The sequence below is a fragment of the Dermacentor variabilis genome, chromosome 11 (genome assembly GCF_050947875.1).
Source record: "Dermacentor variabilis isolate Ectoservices chromosome 11, ASM5094787v1, whole genome shotgun sequence".
Lineage (NCBI taxonomy): Eukaryota > Metazoa > Arthropoda > Arachnida > Ixodida > Ixodidae > Dermacentor > Dermacentor variabilis.
Genome location: NC_134578.1, coordinates 27,089,425 through 27,111,011, shown reverse-complemented (window position 1 = coordinate 27,111,011; position 21,587 = coordinate 27,089,425). Strand labels below are relative to the sequence as shown.

The following is a 21,587-nucleotide window of genomic DNA, read 5'->3' as shown; positions in this document are numbered from 1 at the left end:
TTGCAAAAATCCTTTCATAAAATAAAATGCTACCACAATATGCTGCTGCATCTGTGGTGCCCTATTTCGGCTATGCATGCAAGTTGTCGAGGATAAATTCTTCTTGGGTAAGTTGGTGCTCACTTAAAATGTTGCTTTCTAGCGCTGAAAACTCGAAAAAAAAAAGAAGACAGTGAGAGGCAAAAGTAAAGGAAAGACAAGCGCTACACTTACAACTGTTTATTCTAAAAAACAGAGCATCTCGTATACACACAAAAATGCATATGCACAATCGCATAAAACAAGCAAAGGACGTCAGTCAGCGAAAGGCACTGTTGTGAATTTTTATATGCTTCGCAATCTGAATTCAAAATCATAAAGCGTAACAGAAGTTTGACTCGCGTGAGGTAGACCAGTGGTATGGATATGGAAGGCCTCTAACAGTTCACATGCAGTTGTGTTTTTGCTTCTGCCTAGGATCCTGATGTTAAACAACAGTGGTCAGTCGTATCTTTCCTTAAAAAACTTGCATGCTCTCTCATTCGGTCGTTGACGCAACGCCCAGTTTGCCCAGCCACAGCCGAGCCGAATCAGGTAAACCACTCCAATGGAGCAATGCACGTAACGCTTAACGAGCTGTACTGTACACCCGTTCGTAGGGACACCCGTGATTCGGGAGCAGAGACGGGCCAGCTTGTTCGGGATGGTGAAGACCACAGGTACTCCATACGCGTACGCCACTTTTTTGAGACTGTGGCTAACCCTGTGAAAGTACGTTTCGTACTTTCACAGAATAAGGCCAGAAAATTTTCTGGCTTTATTGGAAGGCTGTCTCAAAAGTACTTTTATTCTTTTTGACAATCAACTGTACTTACTGTCACCTGCACTCAGGTAGCGCCTCTGCTACGCGACCTATTTCTTTCTGAAATGGATGTAACCCTCGACAAATGTGTTAAGAACACGCACATGATAAAGGTTTCTAGATATGTAGACAATATTGTAGTCCTTTTGGACCAACAGTGTTCAACTGACAATAATGAAATCAGCGCGGTTTTAAGGCTTCTTACGCTTCATGACAAGGCCCTGTGTTTTACCCATGTGATTCCGGTAAAGGACATGCTGCAGTCTTTAGATTTAAATATGATGTTTTTAAAAGAACATGTTTGTCTGTACTACTCATCATGCTCTAAAAAAGAGCTGTTACCAAACGATTCCGCCCACTCGAAAATTGTAAAACGAGGGATTGCAGCAACCTGCCTCGGGTCTGCGCTTAAAGTATGCATGTTCATAGGATCAAGACGAGTATTGAAAATCAGATCGAGCGGCTTCTAAAAGCCGGCTACCCTCGTTAGGTATCTACTTTGCTCCGGAAGCTGAAAGGCAAGAAAAAGCCTAAGGAGGGCAATGAAGTTCAGCGTAGCGCTCGAAAAAAGGCACAAGTGATCCTGTACCTTCACAGAGTTAGCCACAATCTCAAGAAAGTGGCGAACAGGTATGGAGATTCTGTGGTCTTCTCCACCCGAACAAGACGGCCCATCTCTGCCCCCAAATCACGGGTGGTGCTACGAACAGGTGTGCAGTGCAGCATGTTAGACGTTACATGCATTGTTCCAATGGAGTGGTTTGCCTGATTCCTCTCAGCCGTGGCAAGTGCTACATTGGGTAAACTGGGCATTGCGTCAACGACCGAATGAGAGAAGATGCAAATATTTTAAAGAAAGGTACAACTGCACACCTGTCTGCACATTGCAAGTCTTATCTTGACTGTGAACCATGGTGTTTTTATGTCAGGATCCTAGGCAGAAGCAAAAACATAACCCCACGTGCACTGTTAGAGGCTTTTCATATCTATACCACTGGTCTAGCTTGCATGAGTCAAACTTCTGTTACCCTTTATGATTCGGAATTCATATTGGCAAGCATATAAAGATTGATGACAATGCCTTCGGCTGACTGATGTCCTTTGCTTGTTTTGTGCATTAAGACGGGTGCATTTTAACGCGACAGCGTTAAGGAGCTCGTGTCGCAGAAAAGCCGGTGTCGTCGGCGTCGGCGGCGTTGGCCGTGAGCGATAAATCCCAGCAGGCACTTCATGAATAAAAAACAACTTGCAAGATGGGCTGGGTGAGAATCAAACCAGGGTCTCCGGAGTGTGAGACAGAGACGTTACCACTGAGCCACGAGTTCGATGCTTCAAAGCGGTACAAAAGCACTTCTAGTGAAAGCAGTGTTGCCTTAGAAACGAGCTCTTTCTAAGGCTCAGGCGTGAATCGCTTGCTCAGGCGCACATTTCGTTGTCGCGCCGAACGCTGCGTTGCTCGACGCTCACCGCGTCCGATGCGGGGCGCGTAGTCACTGCGCCGTCGCCCATTGTCTTACACCCCTTGGCGGGTCGACGGAAACGCTGTCGCGTTTCACTCTTTTTGTGTATATATAAGAAGCTCTGTTTTTCGGAATAAACAGTTATAAGTGTAGTGCTTGTCTTCCCTTTTTTTCGCCTGTCTTCTTTGTTTCGAGTTTTTTGCGCTAAAAAGCAAACATGCAAGTTCTCACAGTGCCACTATGGTCTCCAAGAATGGGCTACAGCGTGCACCACCATGCTTCAGAAACTGTGACAACATTTTTCTGCTCATAAGAATTGAAGATTTAGCTGCATTTTCCAAATTACAGAAAAAACTTCTATTAGAAAGAAATGTACCACATTTCAATATATTTAAAGAAGCCGAGTAGCTGCTTACACTTATGGAAGATCACATAATAGGGCATCCTATTTTTTTTCATGCTTTTGCCACATGAGGGTGCCAAAGGTCATTTATTACTATTTGTCAAGTATCAAAAATACAAATCCTTGTCTAATGAAAAAAACAGTGCTTGTTTCAGACAATTTGAGATGCAATTTTCCCATTAGCGAGGCAATCTGGATTTACGTTCTGAATGGTTGTCTTTCCCTTTAAGAGAAAAGTGGTTTCATGGACTAAATGGAAAAAGAAAAAGTTTTGGATGGGGCTCAGTATGGTACTACATCAAAATTTTAACAAGTGCCTATTCAGTCTGTACTTATCCCAGAAGCTAGTTAATGACCCTTTGTACCAATGGTACCGATAGCAATAACCACCAATAACCAATGTACCAATAACCCTTTGTACCACAATGGTGTGTCTACGACAAGAGGGGCTAAGGCTAGAAGTTAGGTGGTCACACACATTTTAATTGTCAAATGAAAAGCGTGTTATGACCTTTGTTTGCCACTTTTAATAGCATGGTTGACATAACACGCTATATTATTTTTTTAAGAAAGCATGTCTTGAGCATGGCTTGCCTAACAACTATTGTTAGGTGAGGAAATATTGTTTCTGGTCTTTTAAGGGAACTAATTACACATTATTCACAGCACAATACGTTGTTTCCCAAAGAATGTCACAGACAATTGCATACTTTAGGTTGACCATATTAACATGTGCGCAATGTACAGCATTGCTTCAAGGATACCACTATCTATTCAGGCACACATAAGCCAAGTTCAGCAGTCAACCTCATAACCAAGTCTCTATTAGTCATGCATATTGGCAATTTGACAGAATAATAAGAGGGGAAGGTGAAAGGGCTGCTCCTGTTATAAGAGAAGCAATAGCAAAGTTGAAGCTTTATCCTGTGTCATATGCAAAAGGACAGAGCATGCCCAGCTTTCTGTTACATTCTCACTTGTGACCACAGCAACAGGCTGACTGACATGCGTAACCAGCAGTTTGTGGGACCACATTTTCATAACCTGCATTTTTTTTTACATCTGAAGAGATCAGCCTCAAGGTGCATGCTGCGCTGCACTTGAGAAGCATTATAAACTGGCAACATTTAAATGTTATGCTGCATGGTTTGTTGCATGCTTCGGGAATTTACTTATTTATTATACACACAGCTCATAAGCTCCAGTTGGAGTATTACGTGAGGTGGCAAGAAAACAAATTCTGAACTAACAATGAGAACATTCAACAAAACAAGTCAGACAAAAGAAGGAAAAAAAGAACATACTCTCATAATGCGACTATGTATCTGGCAGCTAGCTTATAAAAAAAGCAATTAGAAATGTTTTACTACTGGTAGCGCTTTAGGAGATGGAATGTAGAATTCCAAGCTTCATACACTTTTAAGTGATCTTTCATGGCTTTTTGTTCTGAGGCCCCTTTCTCTGTAGTATTACAGGAATGAATAACCTCCCTCCAAAAAGAATAACAAAGAATAAATACGTAATACAAAGTAGTGAATACTTAGGAAAATGTAATTAAGAACATAGTCTGTGTGGGCACAGATGTTAGAAGTCTACATGAAAGCATAATAATAAAGGCGGGCAAAGCTTTTCTGCTTTTGTCGGGCAACCTGTAGCAAGACATACAGGCAAGAGGATATGCTTGCCTCACAACACAGTCCCTAAAAATATGTCACAATACAGTGAGTACGTATATCGTGCATATCTACAATAGCCTCCAATCATAATTAACTCAGAGGGGGCTACCTCTGTAACCTGATCAAACTTTGGCCTACCTTCAGTTTGATCAGGTTACAGAGGTAGCCCCTTAATGAAGGTAGGCCAAATTCTAAATATACGATTCAAGTAGACCGAAAATGTACGTTATGAGTATGGCATCTACAGCAAAAGTGTTGTACATAATGTCATACCTGCCAACCTGTGAACATAATATTTTGAAAAATGCTGCACACTAAATTCTTTGCTGGGGACATAGGACACATCTTTTGAAAGCTTGCTCTCAGCAGCCACATTGTTGCATACACACACACTATAAATAAAGGAGAAATCAGACATCCACCTGCTCGTAGCAATTGCTACAAAGAAAACCTGCATGGGTTCCTCAAAAGGAAAGCTTCACAGTTGAAAAAAATTCGTCCTGCTCCAGCACTCGAACCCAGGACTACCGCCTTTCCAGGGCAGCCACTCTACCATCTGAGCTAACCAGGCGGCTAGCCGATGGCAGGATGAAGTCGAATTTGTCGACATCACGAAGCAAAGACAAGGGTCTCACGTAATAGTTCTGCGGAAACCCGCAAGGTGGACAGAAGTAATTCATAAAGGGGAAAAAAAATTATGTCGAACCATTGCCTTTGCTTCGTGTTGTCAACAAATTCGACTTTGCCCTGTCATCTGCTAGCCACCTGGTTAGTTCAGATGGTAGAGCGGTTGCCCGGAAAGGCGGTAGTGCCGGGTTTGAGTCCCGGACCAGGATGAATTTTTCTTCAACTGTGAGGCTTTCCTTTTGAGGGACCCATACGGGTTTCCTTTGTAGCAATTGCTACGAAAAGGTGTGTCTGATTTTCCCTTTTTTAATTACTACTCTCCACCTCATGGGTTTCCGCAGAACTAGTACATCACACACACATAATGAATCATTATTAAACTTGTGCAGCACAAAAAACAGCAGCGAACTTGGAGCCAGTAACTGACAACATTGTTTTTTTAGATTACAGAGCTTTTTCAGTGTGTTTGCTGCTGCCGCTTTAGGTTGCTTCAAGAATTTATCCTACCAAACTTGCATAAAGCAAGTGCCCCTCTGATGTTCTTGTTGGAGATATTGCATTGCTAATAATAATAAAGCAGTACAAGTACCATTACAATAAATTTTTACATGCATTTTAATGTCATGCCACCCATCTCTCAACAGCTTTAAAACATCTTAACCAACACAACTTCATTCTCTTTCTAAAGTGACATTCATAAAATTGTAAAATGAGCCCACATTTGTAAACCCACGAAAAATTCAGGAGTTTCCAAATATGAATGATACCAACAAAATCTGCAGCTTGTGTAAGTGGCAGCGACTGCTTTGTACACACCTTGTTGCAGCATGCCCATCAGATACTTTGCCGTGCTGTTGAGGCTGCAGAAGTGCCGCAGGTGCATATGTGGAGGTGCCTCTGGTTCACAAAATCTTGACATCCCTAAACAATAAGAAATGTTTAATTTAATGTAATCCCTGATGAAACTGCAAACTTGTGATATAACGAGATCATGTTACATTTTGAAAAGTCTCATACAGCCAGTTAAACATGAAGCTGCATCTGGTTGTGTGAATACCTGATTGTTACATCACAGGCGGTTGTGTAACACATAAATCAAACTGTAGCAAACATGAATCTACTACGAAAAGCTTCCCACAAACCTACATCTGTATAAAGTGAAATGTGAATTGTACTATCAAGAAAATTGCTTAGGACATGAAAAGCGTTGCAAAACCTAATTTGTTCATGGGCGGAACAAAACACTGTCAGAAAGGACTATGCACTCAAAATTACAACAGACCACCTCCTTTTCTGGAGAGACAATACAGAAAAGAGAAAGATTTTTCGATTAAAAAGAAACATTGCTGTTGGAATTTCGTCGTTTGCAAGATCGGAACCCTTTACAGATACGCGAAAACACAAAGGACACTAACACACGCCATCTGACGACACTCTACAAACAGAAGAATTTGCATACAAGCTAAACATCTGGCCATGCGTCGACACAGCAATCGGGTGATATCTCGCGCAGCTGTTAGCTGTGAAGACGACACATCGACGCACTACTTCTAGAAATGCCTATACCATTTCTCAATGAAAAATTACGTACACAAACAGCTTTCCTTGCTTTTTTTGTGCCCATTTAGATCAAAGAACCACCCGCGCTAGCGTGCTTCATAGGAGAAAGCAAATAAACCATACATAAAGCTGTTGGCAACATCAATACGTTTTAGGGCAATTTCCATGCAACTTTTTGCTAAACATGCACTGCGACATCAAGAACGGACATCTGAAAAGCATATCTATAATTCTTGTTGCTTTACTAATCCGGATTCGGTTGTTGCACGGATCTTGCGATCCGTACAACAACGCACACTTCACGAACCATAGACTGGAAGAATGCGCGCAAGCGCCGAACTTACCTTTCTAGGCGTACTCGGGAAACGCTGCTTTTAGTGTCACAGGTGCCGCGGCATCGACTGCAATGACGGTATTTCCGGCGCACACACTGTTCAATCGCGGATCAACTACAGGACGTAATAGCACAACTTTCACCAAATTCTTTCGTACAGTGTGATACAATGCGAGAGTGCCAGAGGAGGAGATTATTAAGACAGAGGCTTTTTTTTTCATGAGCCTGGAACAAACAAAGCGCGAAGGGTCATATTTACAATATTCGACATTGGCGCACCACATGAAAGATAGTGCGAGCTACATTACGCGGTCCCAGGGGTTTTGTGATTCTCAATGCCTACAAAATGCACCAGAATTTCTCTCGGCACAGCGTACACACGATGAAACAACCACATGGACCGGCATCAATCCATAGCGCACTCTCGTGTAGCACGAGACGTTCATTTGAGGGACCGCCAGTCTTTGTGCGCAGGCGCGAGTAAGAGCGGGCGCGAGAGAAAAAATCTGGGGGTTTTTGCTCCCTGAATATATGACTCTAGTGCCTAGGCCATATATGAATATATGGCCTAGGCACTACGGAGGAGGTTTCTTAGCGCGCGTTGCATGCGCTTGCCCTCTAAACGTTGCGGTCGAGTTTTTTTTACGCTCCGCCGCTGGCTGCCCGCGGGGTGAGGCAGTGGGCACGGCCGCCCCATTTGGTGACCGCTGTGTCTGAAGGGGCATGTTAATTTCTGACTGGTGTTGTATAAGTCGCGGGTCGCTTTTTACGTCGCGACGACAGATTGGATTTTTTACAAGCACTGCTCTAGGAGGGCACATGTAACCGGCAAACGGAGGCCTCAGGAGAGCACAGTAAAGCAGGTGGCGCAGGATTTTCAGGGCATCCAAGGGGTAGCTGGTTCTATATTTTATGGGGTAGCGGGGGGTTAGGAGGGGCATCACGGCTGGAAGCAGTGTAGCACACGTTGGCTGGGGCCACGGAGGCCGAAGCGTTCCAGGGGGTGTTCGCATAAAAAATTGCATGTCCGTGATAGCCACATGGTGATAGCGGACAGCCGATCTTGTACACGCCAGGCACGCGCAGGCTTCGGCGAGCCCTAACCCACGGACCAGTCCGGGCTGCGTATTTAGAATTGCTCGTAGATACAGCGGGGCGTGCCACTTTTGACGGAGCTCGACGTTTCTGCGCAGGCGCGAGTGAGAAAATCTGGGGGCTTTTGCTCCTTGAATATATGACTCAGCCTAGGCACTACGGAGGAGGTTTCTAGAGCGCGTTGTATTCGTTTGTCCCCTAGACATGCCGGCATTGCGGAGTTCGGTCGAGTTGGTTTATACGCTCTGCCGCTGGCTGCCCGCGCGGTGAGGCAGTGGGCGCGGACGCCGCTTGGTGATCGCTGTGTCTGAAGGGACAATGTTCTGACTGGTGTTTTATAAGTTGCGGGTCGCTTTTTTCGCCGCGACGATAGATCGGATTTTTTACAAGCACTGCTCCAGGAGGGCACATGTAACCGGCAAACGAAGGCCTCAGGAGAGCACCTGAGGTTATATTAAAGCAGGCGGCGCAGGATCTCCGGGGCACTCAAGCAGTAGTGGGGGGATCAAAGATGGAAGCCGGGCGGCCCGTGGGTTGGGGCCGCAGAGGCCGAAGCGTGTCCACGGACCAGTCCGGCTTCTAGCTTTGATATCCCCGTTGCCGCTTTGGTGTCCTGGAGGAGCCGCCAATAATGCGAAATAATGACACGTTGTTTTCATTAGTAAAAACGTGATCGATTAAACATGATTGCGTCGAGCCGCCAACTTGCGATGCTAAGTTCAGCACAACCGCGCCCCGCGACTTCTGCCGGCACGCCTAGGGACAAGCGCATACACCGCGCGCCAAGAAACTCCTCCGTAGTACCTAGGCAGAGTCGTATTTTCAAGGAGCAAAACTCCCCACATTTCCTCTCTCGCACCCGCTCTCACTCGCGCATGCGCACAAACGTCTGTCGTCTCCGCAAGTTCCACGCCCCGCTGTACCTACGAGCAGTTGGAAATACGCGTCCGGGTTCTAGCTTTGGTGTCCCTAGCTGTTGCCGCTTTGGTTTCCTGGAGGCGCCACCAATAATGCGAAAAAAATACGTTGTTGCAATTAGTGAAAAACACGATTGAATAAATATAATTACGTCCAGCCGCCAACTTGCGACGCTAAGTTCAGCACTACCACGCCCTGCGACTTCTGCAACACCAGTCAGAACTTTGCCTCTGAAGGTACGTCGGACAGACTTTGTCGCGCCTGCGGCGCTGTTGCTGGGTCAATCATCGTTACTTGCTGCCTGTCAGCCACTTGAGTGACGGTGAGCCACTTGAGTGACGGTCCCACTCCGGCGGCACGAGCCCCGCGTTTTCAGTACTTTTGGAGCAACCGTGGCGGCTCTTCTACTTAGGATATAAAGTTGCCGTATATACCATAAGCACGGCCGCTCGATCCAAAAGCACAAGGTGCGGCCCGCTGCGTCGCGCCTAAACGGCGTCTCGGGCCTAGTTCTCCGTGCGCCCGCTGCGGCGCCACTGCTCGGGGATGGCTGCTGATAGAGAGCGCCTTCACAGCTGCGTCGGCACGCGCGATCTCCACTCCAGTCAAGGCGTAAACAATGCGTTTTATATTTGGAAATTGCAGACAAAATCTTTTAAGTCGCATTGGAAGTGCTGATTACGCCACAAACGCGAACAGATTGTCACAGGGGTGGAAATCTGTTCTAGAATACGCCTGAACGCTATCCGTGACGGTTGCCCGTACGATGCACAACCGGGTGATGCACTTCCATTGAGATGTTCTGCTTGAAGCAATCTATCAGTACTTTTATTCACTTCTCGTGAACACGTAGGCAAAGAAAAACTTTACATAGGAAGAACTTGAACCGAGTTTCCCAAGCAATGCAAGCTAACTTAGACGAAATAAAAACGCTAATCATTGCAAATAATAATCGGTAGATTGTTTCTCATGAAAACGAAGCATATTTAGTGATGCTAGAGGTTATCTAAGGAGTGCGCCCCTTTTAACGAAGCTTCAAAAGGCCTTTGCTTCGAACATGCTCATACCCTTTATTTGAGCACGCTTTCCATAAACATTCCTGCAGGATTCTTTCATTGTAGGCAGTTTTTTTTTTTCTGAAGTGGCCACTTGGTTGCTGATAAAAACAGCAGCTTTGTCTCCTTTTTCCGCTCTTTGTAATACCTGAACAAAGGACTGAATTTCGTTGTTGTTTTCATAAACTAAGAGCCGGTTTTTCATTTCGTCCCGTTCGGACTGCAATTTCTTCAACTCTTCTCCTCGACAGGCAACTTTTTTTTTCAACCTCTTGACTGCTTTCTTTGACTGTTCTAGGACGTCCACAATATCTAATGTAGTTTGACAGGCTTGGTCAACAGAAAAACTACGTTCAGAGCATGATTCTAAGGCAGTCTCTAACTAGAGCTTCCACCTCGTCGCTGAGAAACTGCAAGGCACTTTCGATGTTGGGGCTTTCTCCTGAGCTGCCGCAATTATCACTTGCCTCAACTACTGTGTGATCAGTAATGTTTCGGCGATGGCGCTTTTTGGGCTGCACATTCACTTTCTGCAGCTACTGTAGATAGTTGCAAAACACGGTCGGTACCGCATTCGGAAGCAGGAGCCCAAGTTTCGTGTTCTTTTTAAAGTCACTTTCTGTAAAGGGCAGGGAACATACCAGATACCTGTCGCTCGGTTCCCACTTGCTTCCTTTTCCCGACACTCCTTGGCGAGAGATATTTTTTAGCCACGCTTCTCGACGCTCCAAGTCGCAGGGGAACTCGTGATATTTCACAGTCGGGTCCTCTTTGGCATTTGTGTCGCAGAGTGGCACACAACAGTTGCGCGGCATCGCGTCACATGAACGAGGCTGGCTACGGCACACACGCACACCGAAGAGCCTTAACAAAGCACAGCAAGCACAGGCAAACTTGCTCACACACACACACGCGAAAAAGCACGAGATTAATGCATGTCGCACGAGGCAAACACGTTCTGACGCGAACCGACTTGCTCACACACACGCACGCGAAAAAGCACGAGCTTAGTGCATAGAGCACGATGCAAACACGTTCTGACGCGAGAACCCACACCCGCTTAACCACGACGGCGCGAAGTCGCGAAAGCATCCCCGAGCAGTGGCTCCCTCACCAAGAAAAGCGGTTGCAACTGTAAACTCGCCCGAGACGCGCCCGCCTATTGTCCGCGGCGCGACGTAGCTGGCCGCACCTTGCTTCGCATCGAGCGGCCGTGGTTGTGACTATATTTAGAAGAAACTACCGCATTTACGGCACTGCGGCTTGCTCTGTAGCTTTACGACATATTTTTCTCTTTCCTAGACGCAGCAAAATAATGTTGTATTTTTACTTTTTGGATAACTTGCTTTTGAAGATTGCCAAATATCGCAACTTCTAATGCAAACAGCCCGGCTAGTACACGTTTAAGGAAGCTAAATTTTGGATAAGTTTGGATAGAAGGCGCTCTGCCTTCTTGATTTTCAATATACGCCGCCCGGGCTCCACCACGGTCGTTACTAATCCCACAGAAACATCTGTGATGTTGTTTACACGGTACATCGCCGTAGCGCGCGAGAAAGCTACGATCCGCTACGACATAGCTGGCTGCTTCATCTAGTTAAGCGCGTCAGCGCACGAGCGTAAACAAACTCGACCCCCACTCCGCTTGCCGGCACACCTAGAGACAGTACCTAGGCAGGGTCATATATTCAAGGAGCAAAAGCCCGCATATTTTCTCTCTCGCGCCTGCGCACCAACGACTGGCTATCCCTCAAATGAACGTCTCGTACATGTAGCGACAGCTGAAGACGGGAAAATAATATCATCTGTAACTTTACGGGTGCTACCGGTGCCGCCACCTGTAGGCCGCGACCATGCTTTCGGTGATCTCATGGGTTGTGACGACGTTGTATTTCGATGTTATGTGAGTCGCACAGCGTCGTGTAGGGTTCTTTCAGGAACGTTGCTTTTAAGAGAGAAGACAGCAATCTGCGTAGCCGCCGTATAGACGTCTCAGGACTGGGAATCGGTTTGAAATTCGCAGCGTATCGTAGTTTGGTCTGTGAATGTGACGAGGTTTTCCTGTTTTTCTGAGGCGTAATTAACGACACATTTGGAGTAGAGCAGTGTCATCGACGCATTGTTTCGCCTTGTTTTTTGTGTGTCGTTCTTCGGGTGTGTACTGTTCATGACTAGTGCCCTCCATGCATCGGATGTTGTTGCCACGGTGGCTTGATTTCTTGCTTTATTGTGAACGTGTTGCTACTCTACGGGTGTCACACGGCGCACTTTTGATCGCGATCAGGCCCTATCCGCAACGAATTTCCCGTTTGTGATTAGCTCCTTTGCGCAAACTGCGCGCGGGAGCCAATCGCAGCCGAGAATTACGATTCGGATCGGGCTTGATTGCGATCGAAATGTTCGTGTGACACCGGTATATGAACATCCGCCCTGTCTGTCACCGGCGCTTTCGTACACGGCTTGCGTGTACATGTGTGTGCGTGCGTGCGCGACCGCGTGCTGTATGCGTGGTTAGTGTGTGAGAGCTTTTTAAAAGTCTACGTGTTAATGAAGGACACGGCTTGCGAAATCGCTTTGTTTGTGTGTATGCGTGCGTGAATGTACCTTTATTTGAAAGCCACAATGCCAGCCATTAGTCACGCAATTTCTGTAGAGCTTGAGAATGGCCCCAATTTAGCACTAGGGGCTAAATTGTCAGGATATCGAAACAAAAAAGTTCTTCTCCAGTTCTGTTCAAGCATTAACCTGGTATGCATGATACCATCCAGTATGGTTGCTACGAAGCTCCAGATTAAACCAGCTTTTGTGCCAAACAGGCGCCCCTGTATGGTGCCAGTGCGTCCAGTATAACCCAGTTTAGTTGCAAACAGGGCCCCTGTTAAGACCTATTTCTGTGTAAGCTGGTCGTGCCTAAACCTGGTTGCATGCCAAACGGGACCCCGCTCACACCTGTTCGTGTGTAAACTGGTCCTGTTTATACCTGTTTGTTGCTAAACAGGTCCCTGTTAAACCCAGTGAAACCTGCGTAAATAGGATTTTACCATAGGGAAGCCGATTTCTTTAGCAAATTTACTAATAAAAGCCACTATATATGCAGAGAAACCTTTCTAGTTTCAGCAAGCTAAGTTGTGCGCACCAAGATGATTCTGATATAATTTTTCTCGCAGAACTATATATCACGCACTCGAGCACATTCTCGGAGCATGTCACGTGATAACAATAATTTTTTTTCAGCCAGAATACACTGGGAAATGACTTCGAGCCAGGTAGTAAAACAAGCCACGATTCCTGACAAATCAAATCTGAGATGATCGAGTGACACGACTGGGACGTTTAAGTAGAGTAATTCCATAAAGATTACTTGATACAACTCTGCGATGCAATGGTAAAGCTACTATTGCAGCGATGCGTATTACATGGATTTGTCTCATCTTTCTTTGGTTCGGTTCCAGATGTTGTTGCTCCATTTTTTTTTAACTCTTTATCGCTTGTAATCTTGAGGCGTTCAGATTCTTTTGAGAAACAATGAACTCAATCAGCTTCTGCGCATAAGCATAATCATTGCAAATTGTGGCATTCCAAGTCGCCTTATCCAAGTCGCCGTATCGTCACCAAACGAAAAACGTAGACAAGCGGAGACATATTGTATTAACTCTTTCTGAAGTGTGTGCATTTATGCTACGGTAGATGCGATGGCTGCCGGTGCGACTTACAAACATAACAGCGCTCAGGCACAAACTCCAGCAGAGCGTTCATGTGCACGACAAGACCGTGCGACGGCTTCGAGCAACGAAACGGACCGCCACGCGAACAGATCGCTCGTTCTTGTCGCTCGACCGCTCGTTTCTGCAAATCTAGAATTCGTCGCTCGTCGCCCGGACCTGCTGTGAGCGACGACCCGATACATGGAGGAAGGAAACTGAGGAGAGGCCCTATATACCCCATGGAGGAAGGAAACTCAGGAGAGGCCCTACCCCCTCCGCGCGCTAGGAGAAAAGTGCGGAGGAAATGACGTAGTGGGTTCTCCTCTTTCTTGCTGAATTTTTATTTCTTTGCCGTGGCGGCCACGCCTTTCGGGCCACAATGGCGGCTTTGTTTTGGTTCTGTGCGCTCACACGTGTTGTTCCGTAGGTTTCGTACCGTGGCAAAGGCGCCGTGCGGGCAGGTTCGCGTTGGTCTCCGTGTTTTGTTGCGCTGCGTTAGCTGGACCGTGCTCTCCCGGATTTTGCTGTGGCCAGGTGGGACACGAGGGACTAAAGTTCGTGACATGAACGCGCATGCAACGCTGTACTCAATGTACCACACCACGGCAGTGGCAACGGACGAAGGAATATCTGCGGGAAATATTGCCCTCTTTGGCGGAATCATGCTAACGTGCTAACGATTGTTTAGTATGGCTGCGGAGCGCGCGGGTCCGAGCAGCACGGTTGCGCGCAGCGCGGCGTGGTTTCGCGAAAAATGTAGAGAGGAGAGCTGGCCCGATAGGCGGAGCAACGCCATGAGCAACATCAACTTCCGGCTTCACTTTCGCTTCACAAAGAGTGACGTCAGGGCCTCTCCTGAGTTTCCTTCCTCCGTGACCCGATAGCACGAAGCTGGAACTGGATGTGCGTCAGCCAAGTTCTACCACATAGTACCACCTGTCGGACGGAACGAGAAAACTACTAAATTTTTATACGCACAAGAATAAGAACATACTGTAAGGCTTTCAGAAATACTTCATGTTGCTCTAAGCAGCAAAACGCATCAACTTAGAGGAAGCTTTAGCTATGGCCCAACTCTAACGCCGTGCATTCAGATACATGTAAAACGTAGAAATGCTTTTCTGAGATAGCCCCTGGTCCGGTTTTAATGAAATGTGATGCATTTCAGAGAAAAATATAAATTCTAGCTACTGTTGGCAATGAAATTTATATTTAGGGCCTAAATAAAGTGTATTTCAAAAATTGTAAGTTTAAAAGAAAGGATGCCCGAAATGTACAAATTTGCCCCTCTGTATGAAAAAGGAAAAGATATCGCCATTCTATAAACTACACCAGTCGGAGCATCTATAAAGCGGATAAATTCGATGTATAAGTTTACAGCTTGCTTACATCAATTTGTTAGAATGTTTACAAGGATTTTGCCAAACCCATACTAACACAGGAACAGTAGACGTAGAGCTGTGTCCAATATATTGGTTTTGTGCGCTTTAGATGTACTATTATATGCAATTTACAGAACTGCGAGATAGTTTTCGTTGCAGAATTACAAAGTTGCCAACCTAATAGTTTCGTTTTGTGAAAGTTTAACATGTTCGAGAATTCCTATAAAATTTCGACGTCGTAAATAAAAAAATCCGCTTCCAACACTCAATATAGATTTGAACGTTTTCTTTTCGATACAAACTACATCACCAAATGTGATGTACTTGTTACTGAGAAAAACGATTTGTCCTTTCCGATATATATAGATTAGGGCCCCCTATAGCTAATTCTTCCTCCTAAATTTTTTAAAGCACGCGTCAGGTGACTTTTGGCGCACATTTGCTGCCCTCATACCGGGAACGCGGGAGAGACGTCCCTGAAAATCGTAGCTCACGTGGGGTTCCACTTGTAGGCGACGACTGGACGCGACTGCAATCGTCATCGCGTCGGTTCTCGCCACGGAGGAAGGAAACTCAGGAGAAGCCCTGACGTCACTCTTTGTGAAGCTGAAGTGAAGCTGAAGTGAAGCCGGAAGTTGGCGTTGCTCATGGCGTAGCTCCGCCTATCGGGCCAGCTCTCCTCTCGTTTACATTTCTCGCGAAACCACGCCGCGCTGCGCGCAACCGTGCTGTTCAGACGCGCGCGCTCCGCAGCAATACTAAACAATCGTTAGCAGGTTAGCATGATTCCGCCAAAGAGGGCAAAATTTCCCGCAGATATTCCTTCTTCCCTTTCCATTGCCGTGGCGCGGTACATTGCGTGCAGCGCTGCATGCGCGTTCATTTCACGAACTTTAGTTCCTCCTGTCCCACCTGGCCACAACAACATCCGGTAGAGCACGGTCCAGATAACGCAGCGCAACAAAACACGGATACCAACGCAAACCTGCCCGCACGGCGCCTTTGCCACGGTACGAAACCTACGGAGCAACACGTGTGAGCGCACAGGACAATAACAAACCCGCCATTGTGGCTTCCAAGGTGTGGCTGCTACAGCAACGAATTAAAAAAAACTGCAACAAAAGAACCTACTACGTCATTTCCTCCACACTTTTCTCCTAGCGCGCGGAAGGGGTAGGGCCTCTCCTCAGTTTCCTTCCTCCATGGTTCTCGCCGTCGCGCGGGAGATCACCTGCATCGGGGCTCATGCCTCTGGTGCCAAAACTTGCTTCAACACTGTCCCCGTAGACACCACATTCACCTGCATCGAACTAACTTCTTGCCAACTCAGCAGCGCCGCAGGTAAGGATGGCGAGGCTCTTTAAAGCACTCTTGCGAGGTTTCGCATTCTAGGCCATGCATCTCCGCTCATTGATTCTAGAGCGGCCACTGAGTGGTAAGCGACGAAACATTCGAGTAAATAGACGAAAGTACGAACTGTTGTGTTGTCAGTGACAATGAACAGGATGAGCGACTTACCGTTCGTGTGGGAGCCTTGGGCGAGCCGCCCACCATCAACGAGTTAGGTCCGGCCACACGTGAAGTGTTGATAACGTCGGTCGGCTCCAAAGTCCGCGCCTGCAGTGTGGCGCCGCTATCGTCGGCGGCGAAATCTGCAGAAGCGTCCGTTCGAATCTACATACGCGCAGTTGTCTGTTTAGACCTGACCGCGCAAAGGGCCCCGTGTCGCACAAAATCCGGTGTCGGCGTCGTCGAAGTTGTCTGTGAGCGACATTTTCCGCATACATTTGGGTGTATGTATATGCCACGCCTTGCAATATGAGATGCGGCATATGTGGGTCCTATTTCCACACAATTCTATCACTAAAGTTGCAGACGGCTCCTTTCCCTCTCGCTCAAGGCTGAGCCAAAACACTCCGGGTGTGGATCCCTGCTGCCCAGACTGCGGCTAGGAACGGTGAACCTTGAACCACATGCTGTGGCAACGTTTTGCGTTACGCCACTCGCCTTTCAACAGGTAAGACGACTGGGATGAAGCCGTCAAGGGCGACGACCTTCAAGTCCAGCTTCGGGCTGTCCAAAGGGCCTACGACAGGGCTGAAGATCATTGTCTTCCGCCCCCGGCGCGACCCACGACTACGACAACGTAGTCCCTTAGTCCCGTAGTCCAACGTAGGACCAATTAAAGTTTCTTGTCTGTCTGTCTGCTCATACCTTGGCTTACATTCTCGACAAAGTTATTCCTAGGAATATTGAGAATCACAGCTAAAAAAATGTCATGGAAGAAAACGGCGACTTCGCACGCCTTTTATGTTAAAACTTCTCAGACTTCAATATTAAAAGCGCGAAACAAAATAGAAACCTGAAAATGGGGGAAGTTGCAGCGAAGAAGACGGGCGTGTCCTTCAGACGCATCGTCAACGACGCGTCTGAACCCAGAGCGTCTGAGGACAGAGCGCGCGAGCTCTGTCCTCGAGCGAGGCGTTGACAATGCGTCTAAAGCAAACGCCTGCCTTTTTCGCTACAGTATCTTTTTCCTTTTGTCACGGCCGTGAACAACCTCCGAAATCGCACGCAAGAGGCCGCGTTTCTACCAGAAAGTTCGCCTTCGTGCATAGCGTTCGCCGCCAGCGTTTCCCAATGGGCGTCTTGCGCTGGAGTTTGAGGTATAGTAGCGGCGCCTGGTGGCGGCGCGGGAAACGACATCTGGGTCGTACCAGCTTGGGTCGTATTGAGCCCTGGCTGTGGCGAAGCACGTTTCTAGGCAGGGTTTTGCGTCGATTCGCACTTTTTTTTTCCCTGTTGCCAGTGCGAAAAGGCTCGTCACTTCTCACAGAGCATGCCAACCACGCTGCGAGCTCGCCGCAGCCTATAGTTTAACGAAAACGGACTCTCCGTGTGCCGTGGGACGTAATGCTGGGAGCAGAAGGAATCGGTGACGCCGATCCGGAGAGACCTAGCCCAGCCTCGAAAAGGGGCCACCGTCATTACTTCTGCGTCGTGGGCTGCCATGAACAAGAAGGCCTGAATCCCAACATCAAATTCTACCGTTTTCCTTCAAGGCCTCACGAAGTGGAGCGTCGGGCGCGCTGCATAGCTGCAGTTCGTCGCGCTGAGTAGCGAAACTTAGCGCCATGCTGACTGCTTCGCCTGTCTTGAAGCTTGCTTGATTATCTGCGTTCTAAATTTCCGTCTTTTGCACCTACAGTACCGACAGCAGGCCGACATAGCAGCATGCAGTCATGGCTGGTAATTCACGATTCGAGACTCGGTCACAGCGACAATTAACAATTCGACCGATGCGAAGTGGTGAAGTGACCAGGTGTGTGCAAATGACCACAAATGACCCGACTGATTCGGTGACAATTCACTACCACACTACGAGCTGCACAGGTTAGAGAGTTAAATGTGCTCATACTTGACCTCAAGCCAGCATGTTGAGACAGCGCAGCAAGGTAGTATTGATTACAGCAGATCGATGTTCGAGCGCTGTCATTAAAAGCTACATCAAGCGAGCAGCGCACGAGCTCGCGGTGTAGCGCGATTCCCACGTACGTGCGAGCTCACATGCATTGCATGAGTTATTACCAGTTACTAAAAGGGACAGATGACCACTACTACAACGCAGGCATAACTACTTGTTTAGCGGCATGCAGTCAACAAAGATTGCAGGAGGCCCGCCGTTTCGCGGCATGTCAAAAGACCGCTGCCGTCGCGGCGCGTACGATCGTGCGCTCGAGCAGTTCGTACATGGCGGCGCGTACCGTCGTGTGCTCGAGCAGTTCCGTACACATGATGTCTACTTATCGCTGCTGTGGATTCATTTAGAGCAAGCATTTCCTCGCGTTTGTGCGCCTGAATCTAGCAGCGTGCAAACCTTACCTGAAGTTCCACTTCGTACGCGACTCGCTTCACTTGCGATTAACACCGCGCTAAAACTTCGCCGCTTAATTCTTCAACGGCGTACACGTATTCGGCACTGCATAATTTCTTGCCTTTACGCAGCGTGCCACCCCTGAAAAAACCTTCGGCGCCCGATATTCGCCGCAGGCCGTGATACAACACAACCGAAAGTGGCGGGTCCGTATTGTAAACGTGCTTTCCGAAGCAGACGACCGAGCATGGTACGACCCATTTTAGGACAGAGGGCGCTTTTTAGCAGCTTTTTCGCAGCGCCCCCTGGGCAATGCAAGAGCCCCATCGAGAAAGAAATTTCAACAAGAGCGGGCACTCCCATAGAGCCCAGTGGCCGAATTGACTGTAGCGCACCAAGTGGATCGTATTAACATCTTCCGGTTTCGGTTTTCGGCGTGCGCGTTTTGAACGCCAGTTGTACACGCCACGCCGGCTCTGCTCATTAGAGCGGCATTTTTTCGCTTCTACTGCTGAACCACGCACGGCCTTGGCGCGGAATCGTTTTATTTAGTAAAAATGATTGCGAAAGATCTTTACAAGCCTCTACAAATCTGTGTCACGTGTCATTTCATAAAGAAAACGCAAGACGTCTTCTGAAATGATCAAATGCTTATTTTGCTCTATAAAAATGCTCGTTCCGGCCTTCTTGCGCATTCATCCAAAGTTGTGGCACCAGGTAAGCAGCAGTCGTTGCCGTACGAAGCTCCACCGGATGCCATCAGCTGAAAAAAAAGTAAATTACAAGCATGTATCATTTTGGTATATTGACCTAACAGGAATATTGCGTGCAGAGGCGAAACTTGCGTAAGTGGTGAATGAGCAGCATTACAGATAAATGCACTTTTACATACATTTCGTAGCAAATGGAATCCTCCCAAACAACGACATAAAATCTGAAGAAACCATCCCATTTTCAAGCATCCCTCCTTTCCCGGGCATTATTTCCTGCACTTTAAGAGCACAAATACACGGGTGACTGTGCGTTTCCAAGACAATTTGGCCTCAGTCGACGCGATGGTACGCCAAGTAAACAGAGGTGGCTACAACACAGGTCGGCCAGACCATGTTACACGCTCGCCGAATGCCTTCTAGTCGCACTCAAGACGGATTCGTGGTTGCAAAGCCTGTTTTCAATCGCTCAGTAGACGGAAATGTCATGTTCTTGAGTTCCGTGGCGTTATCTTTTCCGCGTCCTGCCGGCGCAAGCAACAGACTCCCGTGTTATCACTATCGGCAATCGCTCGTCGCGTTTTCTTCAAGCGTGAGTACCGAAATAAGGTATATGTTGTTGCAGGGCCATAAAGAGCGTCACAAACTTGTCCCACTACACACTACAGAACCCCGGGCGCGGCGAGCATGCCTCCAACGTATCCCAAAAAGTTACGAAATAAATTACAATAACTTTTGGGTTCAGACAATGAGTCATGAACTTGTCTCAGTAAGATGCAGTACACGCGAAACTAACTGCGGCACACAGCCGAGCTGCTTTTCGCTAACTGCGCCACTACGCCGAGCGCGGCCACTGTGCTTGAAAAGTACCCCAGAAAGTAGCAACATTAGTTATAATAATGTCTGGGCCGGTGTCTGAGCCGGCCTCGCTCGCTCCTGTGGCATGTCTGGCGCATGACGTATGCACGCGCGTCTGGCGTTCTGCTAGCTTGTTGCTAGGCAACGCGAGAAAAATAAGTCGCAAAGTATAAATTCATTTCCATGCAAAACTTTTTCTTAGAATGTGAAATGAGCTTGCAGATAACGTTTTATTTTTTATTCTTTCCACTAAAACTTTTTTTCTGATGCTCGCGTCAAATAACGGATGGAGTTGACACTAGGCTTGACGTGCTTCCTGTTGCCAGTTTTTACCGAGTGTCCCCTCTTGTTGAATTTCTTTCTCTATGGTTTCCCTTTAAACATTACGTTTACATAAGCTACAGTTATCCGGAAGCGTCAGAAGCAGTCAGGAATCTTTAAATGCTATTGCGTTCCATTCTTAAAGGCGAAGATGAAGCGTACTCCAAGGTTTTCTTACAGCGAAGTTGTTAGTGCGATTAGAAAAGTTTGATATCGTTGTATGGTAATTTTCACGGTGTCCTGAAAGGACGAGATTAACTGACCAATATTATACGCAGAGAGGAGAAGGTATGCAAGGGGGGATACGCAGGCAGCATTTGAAGTGCGTGCGTCCATTCTCGTCCCACTGCAGTGAAAGAACCCAAGGTGGTTAGTTTTATATTTGCAGGAAATGGGCGTCGTAAATTTTGAAGACAGGAGTTTAATTAGTTGTCCTTGCGACAAATTACTTATACAAGCCTTCCAGAACCATACATGCGTCTGTGAACAACTGCATGGGTCACAATGTTTAAACTTCGACCATCCAGCAAGCATCCCATGCGTGATGCTTCAGACAAATTGTAAAGTACGACTGACACAGATCCAACAGAGATGATAGCATCTGATTGTAACTTGAACATACGAGAAAACAATTCTGGTATGCGGAAACCAAAAACACAGACCCCTTCTCCAGCTGCCGTTTGAAGTGTCTTAGGGACCGCGGACGCTAGGTGTGGATACTAGGGCGACACAGTGAGTGGTTAATTGCCTTTTACTTAATTAAGTGTGT

At 47.1% G+C, this 21,587-nt stretch overlaps 1 protein-coding gene across 8 annotated transcripts in view; it reads right to left on the bottom strand.

Annotated features, from left to right (window-relative positions):
* LOC142564150 (uncharacterized) overlaps nucleotides 1–7,346 on the bottom strand; it is a 40,675-nt gene extending 33,329 nt beyond the window's left edge. For 5 of the 8 annotated variants that reach the window (XM_075675013.1, XM_075675018.1, XM_075675015.1 and 2 more), the window contains exons 1-2: nucleotides 6,912–7,339; nucleotides 5,824–5,928 (exon numbers count right to left, since the gene is read on the bottom strand). The gene's annotated coding sequence lies outside the window, so the exon portion shown is untranslated. Of the gene's footprint in view, nucleotides 1–5,823; nucleotides 5,929–6,598; nucleotides 6,769–6,911 lie in introns of those variants that run through there. The other 3 variants (XM_075675016.1, XM_075675017.1, XM_075675014.1) reach the window with 3 other exon arrangements.
* Between the last annotated feature and the right edge of the window lie 14,241 nt (nucleotides 7,347–21,587).